Source organism: Pinus tabuliformis, chromosome 5_1, assembly GCF_031772625.1.
Source record: "Pinus tabuliformis cultivar Carrire ecotype Pingquan chromosome 5_1, CPIR1, whole genome shotgun sequence".
Lineage (NCBI taxonomy): Eukaryota > Viridiplantae > Streptophyta > Pinopsida > Pinales > Pinaceae > Pinus > Pinus tabuliformis.
This window is the reverse complement of record NC_142305.1, coordinates 904294737-904315109: the sequence shown is the minus strand read 5'-3', so window position 1 is coordinate 904315109 and position 20373 is coordinate 904294737.

Below are 20373 nucleotides of genomic sequence, written 5' to 3'. Positions count from 1 at the left end.
TTGGTCTTAAGCAATTGCGATTTGCGATGAGCGGTTCCAAACACTCATAAAGCAACTTTTATATGAAAAGTATGGAAAATCTATTTTTACTCAAAAAGTTTTATTGATTTTTATATCTTAAAGGGGACCTATTTCTTATTTAACATCTTTAGACTAAGATTAAAAATTTGAAATGGTGGGGGGGGGGTTGTTGTATATCACAACAATTGGCGATTCACTGGAAGAACCAGTTATCTCTAAATAAAATAATGAAATTTCTAACACTTTCTTAAGTAGAATCAATTGAGGAAAAGGGAACTATCTTGGAATTGTTTAGATAAAATTTTTACTCTGAATAAAACAAAGATATCAATTTTGCAATTTCTTTTACAAACCCTTATCATAAATAAAAATATTTTTTTGGTTTCTTCAAGCTTTGATTGGTTGTTAAAGATAAAGTAGGGGGCTCCTCCAACTTAGCTTTTAAATTTACTCTTTTGTCACAGGTAGTGCCACTACTGCCAACAAACATCTATAGTCTCGACAGGGTTACCATTTAACCATCAACTATTCATTGTCGCATCCATCTAAGAGTATAATATTTTAAAGATAATTCAAAAAGATATATCTACATATATATATATATATATATATTTTTTTTTTCATATTTTTTTTTTTTTTTATTTTATTTGATTAAAAGCCATTGCCCTGGTTTGGTAGCCAGAAGATGACAATGCCATTCACTGGTTGTAATTAAACTGAACAAGCTGGCTTGTGATGAGACCCCTTGTCTTTTGATTATAAGCCATTACCCTGTTTTGGTATGCAGTATTGGTAATGTCAGCTTAATTAGTTCCCTATGATCATGGTAAGCAGGCTCATAATGAGACCTCTTATCTTTTAAATCAGATATATTTTAGAATTACACTCTAAAAAATCATAAACCTAGTGGATGGGGTGAATGCTTGACTCCTTAAGAGTTTATGGATGACAATTATAGAGTTGTAGATGCTTAGTTGGAGAAAGTCTTTACCTTTTTATAAATAACCTTTCTCAACTGATAAAACTCAAAATGATTTACTGTGTTTTCAAGGTTTGAAAGATTTCACAAATTTAAAGAGGATTTCAGAGTTTCATGTTTTTTTATCTAATTTCCAAAACTGTAATCATTTCCTTAAAAGTTTCTACTTTTTAAAAGCAAGTAGTCACAATATTCATTCAAAGAGATTTTCAATAATAGTAGACTATTTACAACATTATTTCTAAAAGAAACCAAAATTTGCATAAAGAATATGTACAGGTAAGAAGGGGTTACCTCCTTAGGAAAAGAATTTCTTTAAGATAAGCCCATTCACAGGAAGAGAATCTCTCTTTCCTAATAGGTCTTGCAGTAGAAACATTGATGAGCCTATCTTTTCAACGATCTGAAATGGTCCAAGCCACATCTTCTGAAATTTGGTATCCTTACCTTTGTTTTCATGTGCTTTGTCCCATTTCAAAACGAGATCACCAATCTGTAATGTTTTTGAGCCGGCTGAACTTGCATCAAAAGAATATTTAACGACTTGCTGATGTTTATCATGAGTAATTTTGGCCTTTTCTCTTTCCTCATCCAATTTAAGAATTTGATCAAACCTTAATTGAATAGAGGAAGAAGGAGTTTCTTCAATAAATTGTACTAGGGATAGAGATGGGAGGGCTAAATTTGGTGGGATTACAGCTTCTTTTCCCATACACTAAATTAAAAGGAGAAGTACCTATTGAGGCCTTCTGAGTTATACAATCTACCCATAATGCAAATATTAAAGATTTATGCCAATTCTTTTGGTTTTGATCAACAGTTCTTTTAATAATCCTGATGAGATTTTTGTTAGTTGCCTCTGCTAAGCCATTTCCTTGAGGATAATTTTTTTTAAAGTATTTTAACTTAAAACCTCTCTTAAGAGAAAATTCAACTGTATTATTTCCAGAAAAATAAGATGCATTGTCAAAGATAAGCGCGTTATGCAAACCAAACCTTGTAATGATGAACCGATCAATAAATTCGATAATCGCATCGGAATTGGCTACCTTTAGTGGAATTGCTTCTACCCACTTTGTGAAGTAGTATGTGGCTGTGAGGATGTATTTGTGTTGCTTGGAAGAATGTGGAACGACCTCTCCTATAATATCAAGCCCCCAATATTCAAATGGTTTCTCAATTTTAACTGGTTGTAGAGGAAAGGCTGGTTTCCTTTGCCTCCCGCTAGCAGTTTGGCATCTCTTACATTTCCTCACGTATTCATGGGAATCTTTGAACAAAGTCGACCAATAATATCCAGCATGTAGTATTTTGTGGGCTGTAGTGTCTCCTCCAAAATGTCCACCTACTAGGCCATCATGTAGTTCCTGCAAAACCTTTTGTGCTTCAGCTTTTTCAAGGCATCTTAATAGAACAAAATCATAATTTCTTCTAAATCACACATCATGAATGATTTCATAGTGTTTGGCTTTTAACCTTAAGGCATGTTTGTTTTTGTAGCTGAATTCAAAGGGAGCATATCCATTTTTTAAGTAAAAGATCAGATCAAGATATTGAGATTCAAAGTTAATGATACTTATCTCATTTACTTGTGCAGTACTATCTGAGTTTTCATGATCCGGTATATTGGAAGCTCCTTCCAATAACCTGCAAAAACCTTGCCCTCTAACAATTTTCGGTGGTTTAATATCAATGTCATACTCTTATAACACTGTTACCCAGTTAGCTCTTTTATCTCCTACTTCTCTTTGAACTAGCAATTGTCTCACTACAGAGAATGGGACTATTACTTTAGTGTGTGTTTTTAGGAGGAATGGTCTAAAATGTTTAACAGACTTAAACACAGCGAAGTCTTATTTTTCAACTTTGGAATGATTAAGCTCAACACCCTGAAAATTAGAACTAAAGAAGGATATGGGTGCTTCTACTTGTTGATTGTTGATTTGTGTTAAAACAACAACATAAGATGTTTCAGTGGCCAAAGTATACAAAATAAAATGACTAGAAAAATTCAGAGTACTCAATGCAGGAGCATTAATGATCATTTGTTTGATTGAGTCAAAAGCCTCTTTTTCGTTATGTCCCCATTTGAAGACTGATTTTTTCTTAATCACGGATTACAAGGGTAAAACAATATGAGAAAAATCAGGAACAAATCTTTTCACAAAAATTATCTGTCCCAAGAATGATTGCATAGATTTCTTATTATGTGACAAAGGGATATCAGAAATTTCTTTTATCTTGTCAGGATCAATGTATATGCCATTTTTGGATACAATAAACCCTAAAAGTTTACCTTCATTAAGATCAAAGAAAGATTTCTTGGGATTTAAGGAAATCCCATATTTTCTGCAACGTTCAAATATTTGCTTCAAATCATGCAGATGATTGCTCTTTTTCTTAGAATAGACAGTTATGTCATCTAAGTAAACAACGACCGTCCTATTGATCAAACCTTTGAAATCTATGTCCATAGCTCTTTGGAAAGTAGCTCCAACATTTATTAAACCAAAAGGAATTTTCTAATAAGCATATGTTCCCCATTTGGTTCTGAATGTAGTCTTTAATCTATCGTCTGGATGTACTAGGATCTGATTGTATCTTGAAAAACCATCAAGAAAAGACATTAACTCTAAGCCAACTACTGATTGAAGTATCTGCTCCATTGTTGGTAATGGGAAATTATCTTTCTGACATGCTTTGTTGAGATTCCTAAAATCTATGAAAATCCTAATATCACCATTCTTTTTTCTCACAGGTACTAAATTTGAGACCCATTTAGAATGTCTGACAAGAAAGATTATTTTGGATTTAAGGAGTTTATTCAACTCTGCTTTGATTTGGCTTTCAAGATTTGGGTGAATTTTCCTTAGTTTTTGTTGTACAGGTTTCTCATCAGAGATCATTGGAATTGTGTGTTGAATGATAGAGGTATCATAAGTTTTTAGATCTTCATAATTCCAGGCGAAAACATTTATGTATTTCTTCAATAATCTGATGAAAGCAAATCTTTCATCTGATGAAAGTCCAAGTCCTAGATTGACATTTTGTGGTTTGGCATTAGTGTCGAGATTTACTAATTCAAACCTTAAAGTTGAACTTTGAAGTTTTGCATTAGTGACCTTTTTGAATCTATCCTTAATATCATAAAGATCTTCTAGCTTGACCACAGATTTAGGAATAGGATTTTCATTTTTTCTGCTTTAATTGAAGATCATGATCGCTTTCATCGATAATTTGATCGTCATAAGATCCTTCAGATGTCAAGAAATTTAGGATATCCTAATCATGATTGAACACACACCAATTGGTGACATTATCTGCGACAAATGGCTAAAAATTTAATTCAATAGAAAATCTATCTGGACTATAATCCTTGGATGGAAGGAGTTTAGAAGCAACATTAGCTAGGAGATCTGCTGCTGCATTCTGTGATCTAGGAATAGGAGAAATGTCAAATGCCAAAAAATGAGTTATGAGATCTTGAACAAGTGATTGATAATGTTTCAGATGCCCCGAAAGACAATGGATAGTATTTCTCACTTGTTTAATGACAATTTTAGAATCACCAAATACTTTAAGATATTGGATATTCAGGCTTATTGCTTTATAGAGACCTTGAATCAATGCTTCATATTCTGCAGTATTGTTGGTACATTCAAATTCTAATCTACATGATAACATCATTTTTTTTCCTTCAGGACTGACTAAAATACATCCTGCTCCTGCACCGTCATTAGATTTAGATCCATCAAAATACAAAGACCAAAATAAAGGCTTATTTACAGGTTTATCTACAAGTTCATCTGCAACACTAACACACTTAGAAGTATCGGTACTGGAGAAATTTTCGACTTGTGATATGACACTATTAACAGGAAATGGAGATTGCTGAGCATTGAAATTCCCAAAAAATGTTTCAGCTGAATAGTTTCCAAGAATGTTATTACTGAAGGATACAGGTTGATTTTCTTCTTCAAACTCAGTTACTGTGTGATTCAAATGTTTTTCACGGTCAATTCTGATTTGATTTGGTTTCCCATTATAGGGAAGCCACATGTGAGACCAATTATTTGAAATATAGCCATGAATATTTTTTGACCAATCTCTGCTAAGGATCAAACCATAAAACTCAGGGATGTCAACAATTAATATATCAATTCTTTGGACAACCCTGGGATCAACATAGAATCTGATAGTAACTGAATTTATTTCTCCCAAAACTTTAACCTTAGTTCAATCTAATTATACAATATGAACTGCAGACTTCTGGGGTTCAATATTTAACTTGAAGCAAACTGATGCTGGCATTATGTTTGATGAAGCCCCTGAATCAATCAAGCAGTTATGAAAATTTCTATTGTAGATCTCATAAGTCAAGAGAAAAGGAGGAGTATGAGAATTTGACCTATCCCCATTTAAAACGACATCAGTAGCATCCACCTTATCAGATGGTGGCTTACCTGATCCTCTAGCAGCCTTTGATAATACACTAGTTGGAAGAGGAGAAGAAGGTACCGCATTTAATTCTTTAAGCATCAACTTTTGTTGATGTTTGAGCTTGCTAAGTTCATGCAGAGAAATATTTGCTTGAGTCTTATTCATATCTTCCACTATGTTATAATCCATGGAATCTGAAACTACTAGTGTTTTAGATGAGGATGGAGGGTTGGACAAAGATGGTTGATTGTGGGGAGACGCAACTAGAGTTTTCTTTGCAGGAACTTTCTCTTTAGTAACAGGATTTGAGTTTTTCTTCTTTTCATTTGCTTGATTAGGCTCTACAATACTTTTACTTCTGGTGTTTACTGGGAGAGCTTCCTGTTCACTTTCATTATTAGAGTTGGGTAAGATAAAGTCCCACATTCCATGACATTCAACTGTTTCATCTTCTTCCGTTTCTTCAACTGATAAAAATGTAACTTCTTCTTCATCATCATCTAGGTCAGATTCTGCATCAGATATTGTTATAGACATTTTTGTGCCTTACAGCTCTAAGCATGAAATGTCCATAAACCAAGGGATCCTAAGTCCCTAAAAGTGTTGTTCCGACCCCTAAAGGAACAAGGTCAACAAATTACAGCTTCTCCCAGAAGTTCTCCACCAGAAACTGCTCAGAATCAGTCAAATCAGGATCATTTCAGCTGCTACACTGACTAGCTGAGTTGCATAGCACCCAAATACACTAGCTAGGTACGTTGCAATGCACCTAAATGCACTACCAGGGTGCGTTGAGCGGGAAATGACAAATGGTAGTGTCATTCCGCGAGGTGGAAAGACAATGGAAGCTTCCAGAATCTTCTCCAATGACACTTGCCTCACTGAGTTCGACCAAGGATGAGTAAGAGGCTCTCAGTCTCCAAGTGGAAGCAAGAACTGACAGAGAGAAGCCACTAATCAATTCATAAGCTGACTCATCCTCCTTGCATACATCTATGTATGGATCCCTCATCCCAGAGATCCAGAGGCTGGAATTTTGTACATTGCAAAGAATTGTTGTTGGTTTTGAGATAGATATCAGAGTATAGGGTGATTTATGATTTGTTTGAGGTGAAGAGGGTCTTCTTTGCTGGGAGGTTGATGCTGGATTAGGAATCATCGGTTGTAACTCCTCCTGGATCTTCTTGTTATATCAATAAAACTATTTGAGTTTCTCCTACATGCTTGTGTATCATTGATGTTTGTTACATTTGTATGTTTAGCTTAAATCTGATCCTAAGCTTTTTATGAATATAAGCCCATGTCTTTGTATAGTTTACTTCTTCTGTGATCTTGCAGGTACTTGGTGAAGCTGGGCAAGTAAGGGAGCAGGTAGCTGGAAGCTGTCAAAGAGGAGAGAGGTTGGATCAAAGGACTAGCGCAAGACACAGGTTGGTTCATCCTATTCCTCTTCGTTTATAGTTCATAAAGAAGAATACAAAAGTAGTTTTCTCTGTTTGTTTCTAAGGTCACTGTCACACCTTAGTGGGATAGGGTCGTTCTGAATAGACACTTTTCCCGTTAACAAAATGGCGACTCCGCTGGGGACGATTGTCTAGTTAGTTAGTTTGTGTTTCTCTTGTTGTTTGCTTCATAAACTTAGAAGTAGCAATCGAACTGCATTTGCCATTAACAAATGCAAAGTAGACATCTGCTACTTCGATCCATTCACTGGATCTGTTTATGATTTGAACAGCTGATTCACAAATGATCTGATTTCCCTTTGTGATAGCTCTTAGACCTTCCTTTAAATCTACTCTCTGATTGTGCATTACTGATTGCTTTTACTCGGCCAAAAACCATAGATTAAACTGCAAACCGTGACCCAAAACCCGGATAGAATTCTCGTTTCTGCCCCAGCGCAGGCTCTGTGAAGAGGTTCTGCATTTCAATGCACTTCCCGAGAGGGCTACCTGCGCTGCGATGCAGTTTCTCTGTGTTACAGGTGCGCTGATCAGCCTAGCCTTGTGCAGCTGAGGTTCTTTGCTTCATTTTTTCAGTTTTGTCTCTGATTTTTGCAGCCTGTGATCAGTGTATGTGTCTGTTTAAAAACCCCTTTTCTTTGCCATAATTCCGCCTCCTTTGTACAAAAATACTGTGGATGTTTTTGTGTGTTTGTTACGTCATTTACAGTTTTCCATTGCAAAAGTAGAATAGTCATACTGTCGTCCTTTGATTTAGATCTGTCGCAAGTGTCGATTTTTTTTTTCCCCTGGGAAAATCAGTAACTTTCATTAATATTTGAAAATTACATAAGCAAATGCCGTGGCATTACTGTCATTGTTCATACAAAATTCACCTTTTCAGGTGTTTCTCAGTGTCATAAAAACAAAAATAGGTACTAGTTACATCCATTGTTCTGGCTTTACAGCCTATTCACTATTACAAAATGATTCTATTGATAAATATATCAGCAGTTTGTCATATTGGTCTCCATTCACTGTCAGCTGTTGGGACTATTGTCCCTTTGTTGCCTCTGATCTATATATGGTCGGTGGTAAAACTGATGTTCATCTGACCCGTTCTGCTCCACTATTTGTCCATTGCCTCGGGGAAGTGACGAGGCCTCTTTGGATAGTTTGTCAGCCTCGCTATTGTGTTCTCTGTAAATATGCACACAGGTGAAAAGATCAAATGCTGCTTTGAGAGTGAGAGTATTGTGTAATAAATTACTGAGAGTGTGAACATGGCAATTAGTCACATTATTGATCCAATTTACAACCACCATTGAGTCCCCAAATATATTGATCTGTGAGATCTGATGAGATAAAGCAAAGTGAAGAAGATTATGTAAAGCAGAGAGCTCAGCAAAATTGTTAGATCCAATTCCGAAACCCAATTTAGCAAGGTATCTATGTTGATCGTTAATATGAAGGACAAAACCTCCACCACACCCGTTTTGATTCGATGCTCCATCGAAAAAAGCCCAAGGGATGGATCTGTCAATCTCAGGCATGGGCTGTATGGCTCTGGGTCTGGTTGGAGTCGGGTCTGGTAGCTCCTGATATGCTGCTATAACCGCGATTTCTATCAGGCATCCCGAGATTTGTTTATCCTCAAAAATGGCCCTGTTTCGGGCAAGCCATATATACCAAGTGGCCACGGGTGGGAGATTGATAAGTTTGGATTCCGGGTGATTACGAGACCAAATGCTCCATGCGTCCTGTAAGTCAGAACCGCTCCAAAGTCCCGTAATTCCCAGTTGCTGACAGATATTCCTCCATATGTTTTGGATGGTCGGACAAAGCAAGAAAATGTGATCTGTGAATTCAGACGCATTTTTACAGAAGGTACACCATGAGGGGCCGTGAATGGCTCTGCGGGTCAGCTGTTCTCCCGTGGGAACGATACCATGAAGCGCACACCAGAAAAAAAGTTTTGATCGGGGAGAGGCTTTTATCTTCCATATGGTATGCCACCATGGGTGGACCTGTTCCGGAGATCTGTGTGTAATAAGAGCACTGTAACCGTGCTTTGGGACGTATATACCATGGTCTGCTGGGCACCAAATAAGTTCATCGGGCCCTTGCTTGATGCGGATGTGGGATTCAGATAATGCCATGATATATTGATCCCATTCCTGGTGCCAATGTATAGGGAGATCCAAAGATTGGGCAGATTTCCACGCTTGAGAAAAGATGTCTGTGTGAAGTGGATCAGCAATCTGAGCAAAATGTTGAATCCCCCGGTCTTGTAGATAATTGATAATCTCCTGATTCAATATATGTCTGCCCCCACTATTGCTCCAAGGGTCCATGCCAATCCTGCCTGTCATACCATCATTTATTTGCCAAGCCAGGTTGTCTCGAATGAGGGGAAGGGAGTCGATCAAGGCCTTCCAGACAGATGAGCCTCCCTTCGCAGACCAGGATGGAAGTCGGGCCCAATCCAAAATATTTCGCGGCCAAATGTATTTGTGATAGGTAACATGTGTCCACAGATTTTGCCTAGTGAGCAGGGTCCATCCCATCTTGGCTGCTAATGCTTTGGCAAAATCTGGGAGCTCTTTTAGACCCCATCCTCCCCATTTCTTAGGTAGTGAGATCTTCTTCCAGCTAATCCAAGAAAATATTCTTTTCTCCTGACTCCCATTCCAAAGATAGCGGTTGCAAAGCTGCTGCATCCTCCCCAGGATGTTCCTTGGTATCCAGGCTAGTGCCATCCAGAAGACCGGAGTAGCTTCTAGCACGGATTTGATGAGCACCAGTCTGCCAGCCCTAGATAGGTATCTGTGGCTCCAACCCAAAAGCCTCTTTTCCAGTTTAGCAACCAACCAGACCCAGTCAGCAATCCTTTGGCAGGTAGGCTTCAGATTGAATCCTAGGTATTTAAGGCCTCTATCCAGTGAGTGCACCGAATATGGAAAAGCCTGTAGAGCAGTCCGGGTCTCCTGTACAGTAGTGCGAGCACATGTGATGGTGGATTTCGTCTGGTTAGGCATCATACCTGTGGCAGCAGAAAATCTTTGCAGGATTTTCAAGAAATTCCGGGAGTCTCTGACACTGCCATCAAGTAGAATAAGTACATCATCTACAAATAGTAGATGTGTAAGGTAGCACAAATCAGATATGCCAAGCCCACCAATATCACCGTCCCTCTTTGCAGCTTCCATGAGTCGACTGAGTCCTTCCATGACTAAGAGAAAAAGGAGAGGTGATAGAGGGCATCCCTGTCGCAGACCTCTTTCTGAGTGAAAAAATGTAGATGCCGAGCCATTGATGAGGACACTGAACGAGGGGGAGGTGATACAAGCCATTATCCAGGTGATATAGGAGTGAGGGAACCCCAGATGAATCAGAATCATCTTAAGATAAAGCCAGCTGACACGATCGAATGCTTTGGAGAGGTCGATTTTGAGGAGGATGGCTTTCAGATTTTTGGACCAGATGGAGTGTAGGGCCTCTTGAGCAAGCCCTATGGCCTCATGAATCTGTCTAGAGTCTAGGAAAGCAAATTGCTGTGGAGCAATGGACCTGGAGAGGATAGGTCTGAGTCGATTTGCAATGGTCTTGGAGATGATCTTGTACAAGCAGTTGCACAGAGATATGGGACGATATTCATCAAAGGATTCCGGAGTATCAGATTTGGGGATGAGGGCAATGAAAGTGGAGTTGATAGCATGATAAATAGATCCAGTAGTGCGGCTCTCCTCCACCACCCTCAGCAGATCCTGCCCCAGGACCTCATAAAAGGCAAGATAGAATTCAATGGTCCAACCATCTGGGCCGGGGCTTTTGTCTTTCTTGAACCACTTCAATACCCCTTCAAGTTCATTAGCTGTAACAGGGCCGGTGAGATCCGCCACATCATCTTCCCCCACGAATCTAGGGAAGTGATTTGCCACATTGATGATGTCCAGGAGGCTGACTTCCCGTGGACTTTTGTACAAATTCCTGAAGTGGGTGGTACCCAGGTGAGCAAGTTTTTGAAAATTGTCTGCAATCTCACCATCCGGAGAGGGGAGCTTCCAGATTGTATTAGATACCTTCCTGCTCTTAGCATAGCTATGGAAAAACTTTGTGTTGTCGTCCCCAGCTTGAATCCATAATGCTCTACTTCTTAATCGGATAGATTCCTCCCTCTCTTTGAGGATCCTGGCTTTTTGACTTTCCAATTCAATTAGCCTGCTCTTGTCGGCCATAGAGATGAATCCCAAACCCCGATCATCTGTAAGGGTACAAATCTCAGCCTCAATTTGAGTGAGTTGTGCTGATTCCCTCTCCAGTTTTGCCTTGGCCCACTGAATGGAAATATGCTTTAGTTCTGCAAGGTTCCTGCAGAAACTCTTAGCATATGATTCAATGTCATTGATAGGATGGGCAGTCCAGTAATCCTGTACCAACTTGATGTATGAGGGATCCTTCAGCCAGGTGTGGTTGAATTTGAAGGGAGCTTTGGGTTTCTTGGTAGGCCCCTGAATCTCAAGATAAATGGGGTTATGGTCCGATAGCCCCCCCGAGCCAACCCATTGACGATACAGATGCACACGCTGGAGGAGAGGCCCTTTAAGAAGGAATCTGTCAAGTCTGCGGGCCAGGGCAGCTTCCCCTACTCTTCTATTCCTCCAGGTAGGAAGGGGGCGCTGCATAGGGATATCTATAAAGTTAGATTGCTCTAGCAGGTTGTGCATGAAGTCGGTAATGGGGTCAATTTGAGCATCCGAGCCCCAGGATTCCCTGAAGCCTAACGAGAAGTTTAGGTCACCTCCAATAATGACATGTTCTTCATTCAGTAGAGGGAGATGAAGGATGTTCTGCCAGAAAGCTTCTCGCTGGGAGCAAGGAGCATAAATATTGACAATTCTAAGATCCATGCCGAGGTCGGCCGAGAAAATATCCAATCCAATAAATCCAGCCCCCCCCAACTGGCATTCAGTTTAATGGTTCGGGGGTTTATCCCAATAGCTAGCCCCCCGGAGCGACCAACAGCATCATTTGCAGAGATGATCCAACCAGGAACCAAAGAGAGCAGGACATGTGAACACTGATCAGCTGTGCAGAGAGTTTCTTGTAACATGATAATATCACAGGGCTCAGATTCAATGAGCCTCTTCAAGGCTAGTTTCTTGGAGGAACTAGCCAGCCCTCTACAATTAAATGAAAGACTCTTCATGGGGGAACACCTCTCGGGGTGTGCCCTGCTCTAAGGACCCCATCAATGGTCGATTGCCTGCCAGAGACCACCTCTGCCCCAGCAATCTTAATGGCTTTAGAGAGGTGGGATTTTCTCCCTCTGGTACTCGTAACCCCCCCTTCAGATACAACAATGCCCAGCCCGGAGAGCTTAATAGGGGAATCCTTAGCAGGGTTTCGAGATCGAAGAAAATATGGGTGAGGAGGGGATGACGGATGCGGGATGGAGCAATCCTTATGGGGTTGAGAGGATATTATAGGATCCGCACAAGTGGAGGGAGCAGAACTGAGGGGACATTGAACCATAGAAGCAGGAGATGCGGATTCAATGACATCAACCGATGAATGAACATGAGAGTAAGGGGGCTCAGAGGACATACCCGCTTCAGCCGCCGAGCGTGCCCGAGTGATAGGAGGCGAGGGACGCCGGAGTCCAGTCGCGTCCATGAATGCTGAAGCCGAAGGGGAAGGGCCAGCAGATGGTGGCCGAGAAGTGTTTGGAGATGCCATCCTGGATGAGGTCGGGGTGTGCTTCGGAGTGTCGTCCGCTTTCTTGTTGAGAGGGCAATCTTTAGCGAGATGTCCTACTTTATGGCATCGTCTGCAGCGGAAGGGGACTCCTTCGTAGTCCAAGAGCTGAACCCTGATGCATCTGCCCCATTGAAGTGTGACTTGCTCCTCGAGTCCTTCCCGGGTGTCCAGATGTACCAGAATCCGAGCAAGTGTTCGGCTTCCTGATTCCACAAATGTGCGATCGAAGTCTAAATAGGTCCCGAGGGCATTGCCGACCTGAATAAATACTTCTTCGGCCCAGAATGGTAATGGTAGACCCGGGAGGCGAACCCAGATCGGCCCTGCGCCAAGTTGTTCCCACTCCGGTTCAAAAAGGGGGCTCCAGCGCTTAAGGAGTACCGGGGCCATTTCAATATGCCAGTAACGCCCCAGCACCAGATCGGTCTGACTCTCCTTGGAGAATTTGAGTGAGAACCAGCCTCTGGGAAGAACGTGAACCTCAGGAAGATCAAATAAAACTCCGCCCCAAATCTCCTTGACCCATAAAATGAGTCTCTGTCGCGAGTATGTTCGGCCCCTGACGTGCCCTACCAGGACTGTGTTAGCAATGTCCATATATTCCCCAAGCGGCTTCGATTCGTCAAATTTAATGGATATATCCCTCGATGTAGCTCGCACACAGTGAACCTTCCTTTTGCCGGATCGAGGGGCCGATGGGTGATCGACCAGAGGATTGGTGATACCTTCCCTGGGAGGGACCGGAGCAGGTCGGGTAGTGACCGCAGGGGTTTCAAAACAACCAGAAGGGCGTAATCCAGATGCAGATGGGTAAGATGCAGGGTTTACGGTCGGCGGAGGGATAGGCACCGATAGAAGTGGCGGAGCTTGTGGGTCGAAAGAGGGCGATGGAGGAGTATGAGAGGCCAGAAACTGTAAAGAACCAGGTGAGAGAGGAGGTACCTCGAAGGGCAACGACTCAGATGAATAAGCTCCAGCAGTTGAAGGGTTGTTGCGGTAAACAATGGGCGCTTCGGAGGGAAGGTAAGGAGGGAGCCCAGGACCCGATGACGATGAGGAGGGCATGAACTGCGAACGGGAACCGAAACAGGGCCGCCCAAAAATAACCTTATCCGGCGATGGATCCGCCGAATAATCCACCGTATCCAGCTCCGAGACATCCATGTCTGACACGATGACCGCACCGAAAAAGACAGTAAGTGGTAACAACGGGATTGCTGCAGCAGTAGGTTCCAGCGGAAGGGAGCTAAGCTAAGAGGTTTTCATGCCCTAGATCGATGGTCTGCAGTAGATGCGCGTAGGTAACCCTAGCCCAAACCCTTACGCGTGCGATCCATCCGTGCAGAGCTCCAGCCCCCGACTCACATTCCGCAAGTGTCGATTTTGATCATAGGAGAAAGTTTATTTGCTGTTGACAGTCGATTATGCTTTTACTTTTGCCTTTGGTTTGAATTTGTGACTTTCTAGTGTCGAAACGGGTATTTATTTCAAAATCATAAAGTGTCGTAATCATCTCTACCTTTTGATTTCGAAAAGAAGCTTGTTTGTGTTTGTCACTTGAAAGCAAATTCAGATTTGTACATCAACTTTCTTTTAGGCATCAATATTAAGAAAGTGAAAAACAAATACATGCACATGTGCATTTGCATATTGACAGTCTGTTTGGCTTGATTTAGGAAAGTGCATTTACAGTGTGCTCTTTGCACTTTGTGAAAAGATTGTGTCTTTCTTTTCCCCTTGTAGCTAGGATTTTCATTGCTGAAAAGAGATAAAAGTTTGCTTATCATCTTTAGATTGCATTTTAGGAATTACATCTACATCTCGTGGTGAACCCAAAAGTCAAACTTCATAAGAAAGATCAACTTAAAATAAATTCAATGAATCTAACAATGCTTTGGAACTTAACGCACAACATTTAGAGGTCTAGGCTAGAGACGTATTCCGGCGTCGTAAAGCCTGGTAACTGTTGTCCTCACTGATGGTTGGGTGATTCCTCCACTTTGAGACGATAAGTGACAGTACGGACTTGTGCTCCCACGTACCATCAAGTATATATTGGGAGACCCCTATAGGTTTAAATCCTTTTATCCATAGGAAGTCGTGTCGGCCGCCCTACTGATCGCAATGCACCGAACATAGCATTCGGGAAGATTGACTGCCGTACCGTAAAAAGTATTCTGCAGTTTTGCGATTGGTTTGGTACTCCCTCTACCTAGATCTCCAGAGCAGTCCCTTTCATTCCTTTTCAGACTCCTTAATGGAAAAGGTCCATCTGAGCACTTGTCACTTCAGGCTCATTAAAAATCGAAGGAGACTAGAGTCATCTTTTGTTTTTTCTCGACTCTTAAAAACTGAAAAAACAAGTTGTGTCAAAGCGTCTAAAAATTTATTTTAAACGGAATATTCATTACCCCTTTCCTATGCTGATCTTAGGTTGAGAAAATGGAGTCCACCAACCAAGGAATTCCCCTTGGTGGAAATCCTAGTCCCTTCTCCTCTTGGGGGGATGTTGGTGCACCCCATATGGCCACCTTGTCGCTTCCAGCACTGACAATTGGCTTGCCGGTATGGCTCTTCTCAACCAATGTCGTTCAGAACACCACTATTCCTGAACAATCGAATCAGCAATTAGACAAGTCCAGAGTTGCCCACCAACCTTCTACTTCCTCTAATTCTTCCTCTCCTCCTTCCTCTTCGCTTGATGGGGCTGGCAAATCCAAAAGTCAAGTTCCTAAGGAGAAGAAGGAAAAGAAGAAGAAAGAGAAGAAGAAGAAGGAGCCAAAGGCGAATGGGGGAAAACGAGTATCGTCTAACGAAAATCCACACACTGCACCGACCAGGCCTAAATCGCCATGTGTCATTTGCAAAGGAGACCACTTTCACAGAGATTGTCCTTGCATCCCTCGGATACTAAGGGACTGGTCTCCTCGTTTGCACAATCCGGTGTCATCAACCTCTGATGATCATGTTGAAAGCACACCGTCAACTAGCGAAAGTGAAGCCCCAGGACAAAAAGGGAAAGCTAGATTTCCTTATAAACTGTGCGAAGGCAATCATGCCATCCACTGTTGTCGCTTCTTAGACGAAGCTAAAAGAGTTTTGGATGATCGTCCGGTTTCACCGTTACGACTTCCTCCTGGATATAAAAAACTCTTGCCGAGTCCGTCGCTAGTTGAGAATCCAGCTGGCCCACTCAAGTGGTCGGCTGAAGCGCCTATCATTGAAGATAAACCATTTGAATCCACACCAGACGAAAGTCAAAAGGTCGAGGCGGCAGTTGACCCGGTCTTGCCTTCAGAGGTTTTATCTTCGGATGATACAGTCACTGAAGAGAACAAGGATGACACCGTCCAAATTATCTTCATCAACACAGACTCCGACGAACATGGGGGCAATCTACCCATTCCTTTACCGCAGGAAGGAAGTTCGTCAGAGCCATACCCGGCCATCTACTCGGTCCCACCTCCAAGCAACCTAGTTGTCTCCTTCGACTGGAATCAACTAGGCAGACCCCGTTTACTAGCAAGCATACTATTCCGAATTATCGTTCAAATATATAGAATGGTCATGGATGGTACCATCATAGATGAGGGGGCTTCTGTGAGTATCCTTTCCTCTACTGCTTGGAAAGCGCTTGGTTCGCCATCGCTTTTGCCTGAGATGAGAAATCTGACAGGCTTTGATAAAGGAACCAGTCGACCTTTAGGGATCCTTCCCGATGTGCCCATAACATTGAGAGGGAAAACCGTTCACCTGAACGTAATGGTCGTTCAAGGACCCTTGGATTATAACCTACTCCTTGGACGAGACTATATTTATTGCATGGGAGCCATCGTCTCCTCACTCTTTAGAGTAATGTGTTTTCTGCACGAAGGAAGAGTGGTCAAGCTCGTGGACCAGCTTTCATTTCCCGGATCACGCATAGCAAATAGTCATATACCATCCCTAAATGGTCTCTTCACGCAAGAAATGTCTCAATCCCCAGTCCATCCTCCCGATGAGCGCGAGTAATTCAGAGGGATATGACTGAAACCCAGGGGGCATGCGTCCTGGTCTGCTTCGGCAGGAAAACTTCGGGTATAGGGTAGGTTTCCGCAGGAGAATATGACTAGTTTGTACCCCGTCCGTCAGTGGAAGAGGGGTTATTCTAGAATAAGATTCTCTTGTCAAAGTTATGTGAGTTGGCGGGCATCGTCGCTCACCTTTGTTTATTTCGGTAGACATCGCCGAAGAAATGTTTCATTCGCAACGCGAATAAGACAATCTTTGGTAACTTGTAAGAGGTAGACCTCTCCTGATAGAACAAATGTTTTGTCTGCAAATTGAGGGGTAACCTTGAAACCATATTTTATACCTGGGGGCATGCAAACCTTTTGGAGTGCAAGCAAGGAGCGATTATTTATCTGTTTTTTGGATTAGTCGTTTCCTAACTTGCATAAAGAAAGGATGTGGGGCAAAACTCTAAAAATTGCCATTTTTATATGAGACATTCTTATCATATGACTGGATTAATCGAGCAGTTTTAGCACATAGTTCAAGATCATTAAAAAATAAACATAAGACATGAGCAAATGTTTCCACCCACGTTTAAGCTCGTTAAAAAATGAACTATTCCCCGGTAAATAACCACCGTGAATGTAGTACTTCAGCCATTAAAGCCTTGGTCGTGTTTGCACCGTCACCTCCACTTTTCCATTGGCCGATCATTCACCTCCATTTGATTGTTTACCCATTTTGAGGAACAGCTGCGAAGAGTGATTTCACTAGCCATCCTTGTGACACTGCCGTGATTGGAAAATTCCAAACCTTACCTGGAATCAGCTGTTACCCATTTTATCACTCGTTCCTCAAAAGACGAGTCTTCTTTAAGCTCTTTTCAACTGACTCGTAAAATATGAAAAGATTGCCGAGTTTTGGTCTTCCAGCTCGTTAAAGCGATGGGAAGTGCTATCCCTCCTCTAGATTTTAATCTTTTTGGACCTGAGGGATTATTGCACAAAAAGATCGAGCGCTTGTTTTGTTCGGCTCGTTAAAACTATCGAAAATTCATCCCTTCTGTATTGTTTTATACTTTTTCGGACTTAAGGGATTAGATGACGAAAAAGGAATTTTGGAGTTACTTTTACGTACCTTTTCAGACTCTCTAAAAATGAAAAGGACCGAGTTATCTTTGTCGTTAAACTTGTTAAAAAGATTAATAGCGACAAACTTGTCTTTAGACAAGAACGAGTTTCACTATCGCTAGGCTCGTTAAAACATAGCGATGGGTTTGCCCGAAGGGCAAATTATAGAACAAGCATATGTTATCCTCCTCAAGCTTGACAAAAATAAAGAGGTACTGGTCAGCAATGACTGGGGAAAAATTGGGAAGAAAACTCAAAGAATCTTTATTGGTAGCAAGTCGCTCTTGAACATGACACTTCCACTCCGTGTCCGAGTCGGGTTGGGTTGTTTCATTCACCGGTCACATCACCATGGTCACGCCATACCATCCACATTTGGGGTAAATGCTACCAATCCATCACATAAGTGTCACCGACATGTTCAAGAGAAGTCATCCAGAGAAGTCACCTGTGTCCCATCCACTACCATACATTATACTTCATTCTTTCATGACCGCCATCCTGAACCGTATATCATCAGATTGTTTTCACCTCCATCAAAATCATTTGCTCCGTTCCGTGTCATCGATGTGGGATTCATTAAGGCCCTCCTTTGACGGGTCGCTTCTTGTCGACATCAGCTCATTATCCAAGAAGTTGATCTAGGAACACCCCATTCAGTACTTTGAAGCTTGCATGCCTCAATGGCAAGTTTCTCACTTCCGGCGACAGGTATACATCAATGACCTTCGACCGAAAGATTTTGCGTGGTGTTCGACGCCAAGTCCTTTATTCACACCACGTGAATTGTACTACAATACCTTGAGGGTCATTATCATTATCGGTGATTCCTCTCGTGGTTGTTAACAGTTTACATCATTGACTGGTAATCAAGCGATGTCTTTCCATGTTCGACTCCAGAACATTTCTCACATGGATCGACTTGTACTTCGAGTGAAGATAGGACGAGATTGAAGACCCCGGATCTAGTTTCGTCCATTCGGGCTGCGATATATATTCAGGAAAATAAAGACATTGAAATGTACAACATTGCAGCACAGATAATCATCCTACCAAAAGGATGATGGCTCTATCAGAATCATCAGTCTACCATCGGACGATTGTCTGTCCTATGTACATGAAAATGAATTTATAAAGCTGAGCATGGGAATGCCCGCCTCAGCTAGATCATGAAAACGGTATGAAGATAATGTATTGTATTGTATCTTATTACAGGTCTCCTCCCAACATTGAAAGAACTTCGGATCCTCCTAATAAAGCATTTCACCCGATAAACGGCCTCATACTTTAGGGGGCAACTGTTATAGACATTTTTGTGCCTTACAGCTCTAAGCATGAAATGTCCATAAACCAAGGGATCCTAAGTCCCTAAAAGTGTTGTTCCGACCCCTAAAGGAACAAGTTCAACAAATTACAACTTCTCCCAGAAGTTCTCCACCAGAAACTGCTCAGAATCAGTCAAATCAGGATCATTTCAGCTGCTACACTGACTAGCTGCGTTGCATAGCACCCAAATATAGTAGCTAGGTGCGTTGCAACGCACCTAAATGCACTACCAGGGTGCGTTGAGTGGGAAATGACAAATGGCAGTGTCATTCCGCGAGGTGGATAGACAATGGAAGCTTCCAGAATCTTCTCCAATGACACTTGCCTCACTGAGTTCGACCAAGGATGAGTAAGAGGCTCTCAGTCTCCAAGTGGAAGCAAGAACTGACAGAGAGAAGCCACTAATCAATTCATAAGCTGACTCATCCTCCTTGCATACATCTATATATGGATCCCTCATCCCAGAGATCCAGAGGCTGGAGTTTTGTACATTGCAAAGAATTGCTGTTGGTTTTGAGATAGATATCAGAGTATTGGGTGATTTATGCTTTGTTGGAGGTGAAGAGGGGCTTCTTTGCTGGGAGGTTGATGCTGGATCAGGAATCATCGGTTGTAACTCCTCCTGGATCTTCTTGTTATATCAATAAAACTATTTGAGTTTCTCCTACATGCTTGTGTATCATTGATGTTTGTTACATTTGTATGTTTAGCTTAAATCTGATCCTAAGCTTTTTATGAATATAAACCCATGTCTTTGTATAGTTTCCTTCTTCTATGATCTTGCAGGTACTTGGTGAAGCTGGGCAAGTAAGGGAGCAGGTAGCTGGAAGCTGTCAAAGAGGAGAGAGATTGGATCAAAGGACTAGCGCAAGACACAGGTTGGTTCATCCTATTCCTCTTCGTTTATAGTTCATAAAGAAGAATACAAAAGTAGTTTCCTCTGTTTGTTTCTAAGGTCACTGTCACACCTTAGTGGGATAGGGTTGTTCTGAATAGACACTTTTCCCGTTAACAGATATAGCATTGGGTGGTTTAGGATCAGTTGGCTGATTTCTTTTAAAATTCCTAAATGGTCTTTTCGTAGAAGTTTCAGCTACCCGTTTTTTTATTTCAACCATTTCATTAGACATAGTTTTAAGAACTTTTTGTAAGCCTTCCATGTCATATGGATCCTTGGTTGCATTCTTCTTTGAATCATCTCTAAAGGTAACTTTCTTGGATTTCCTTTCTTCTAGAGCGTTTTTTCTTTTCCAAAGCAAGGATATGTTTTTCAACGGTTATT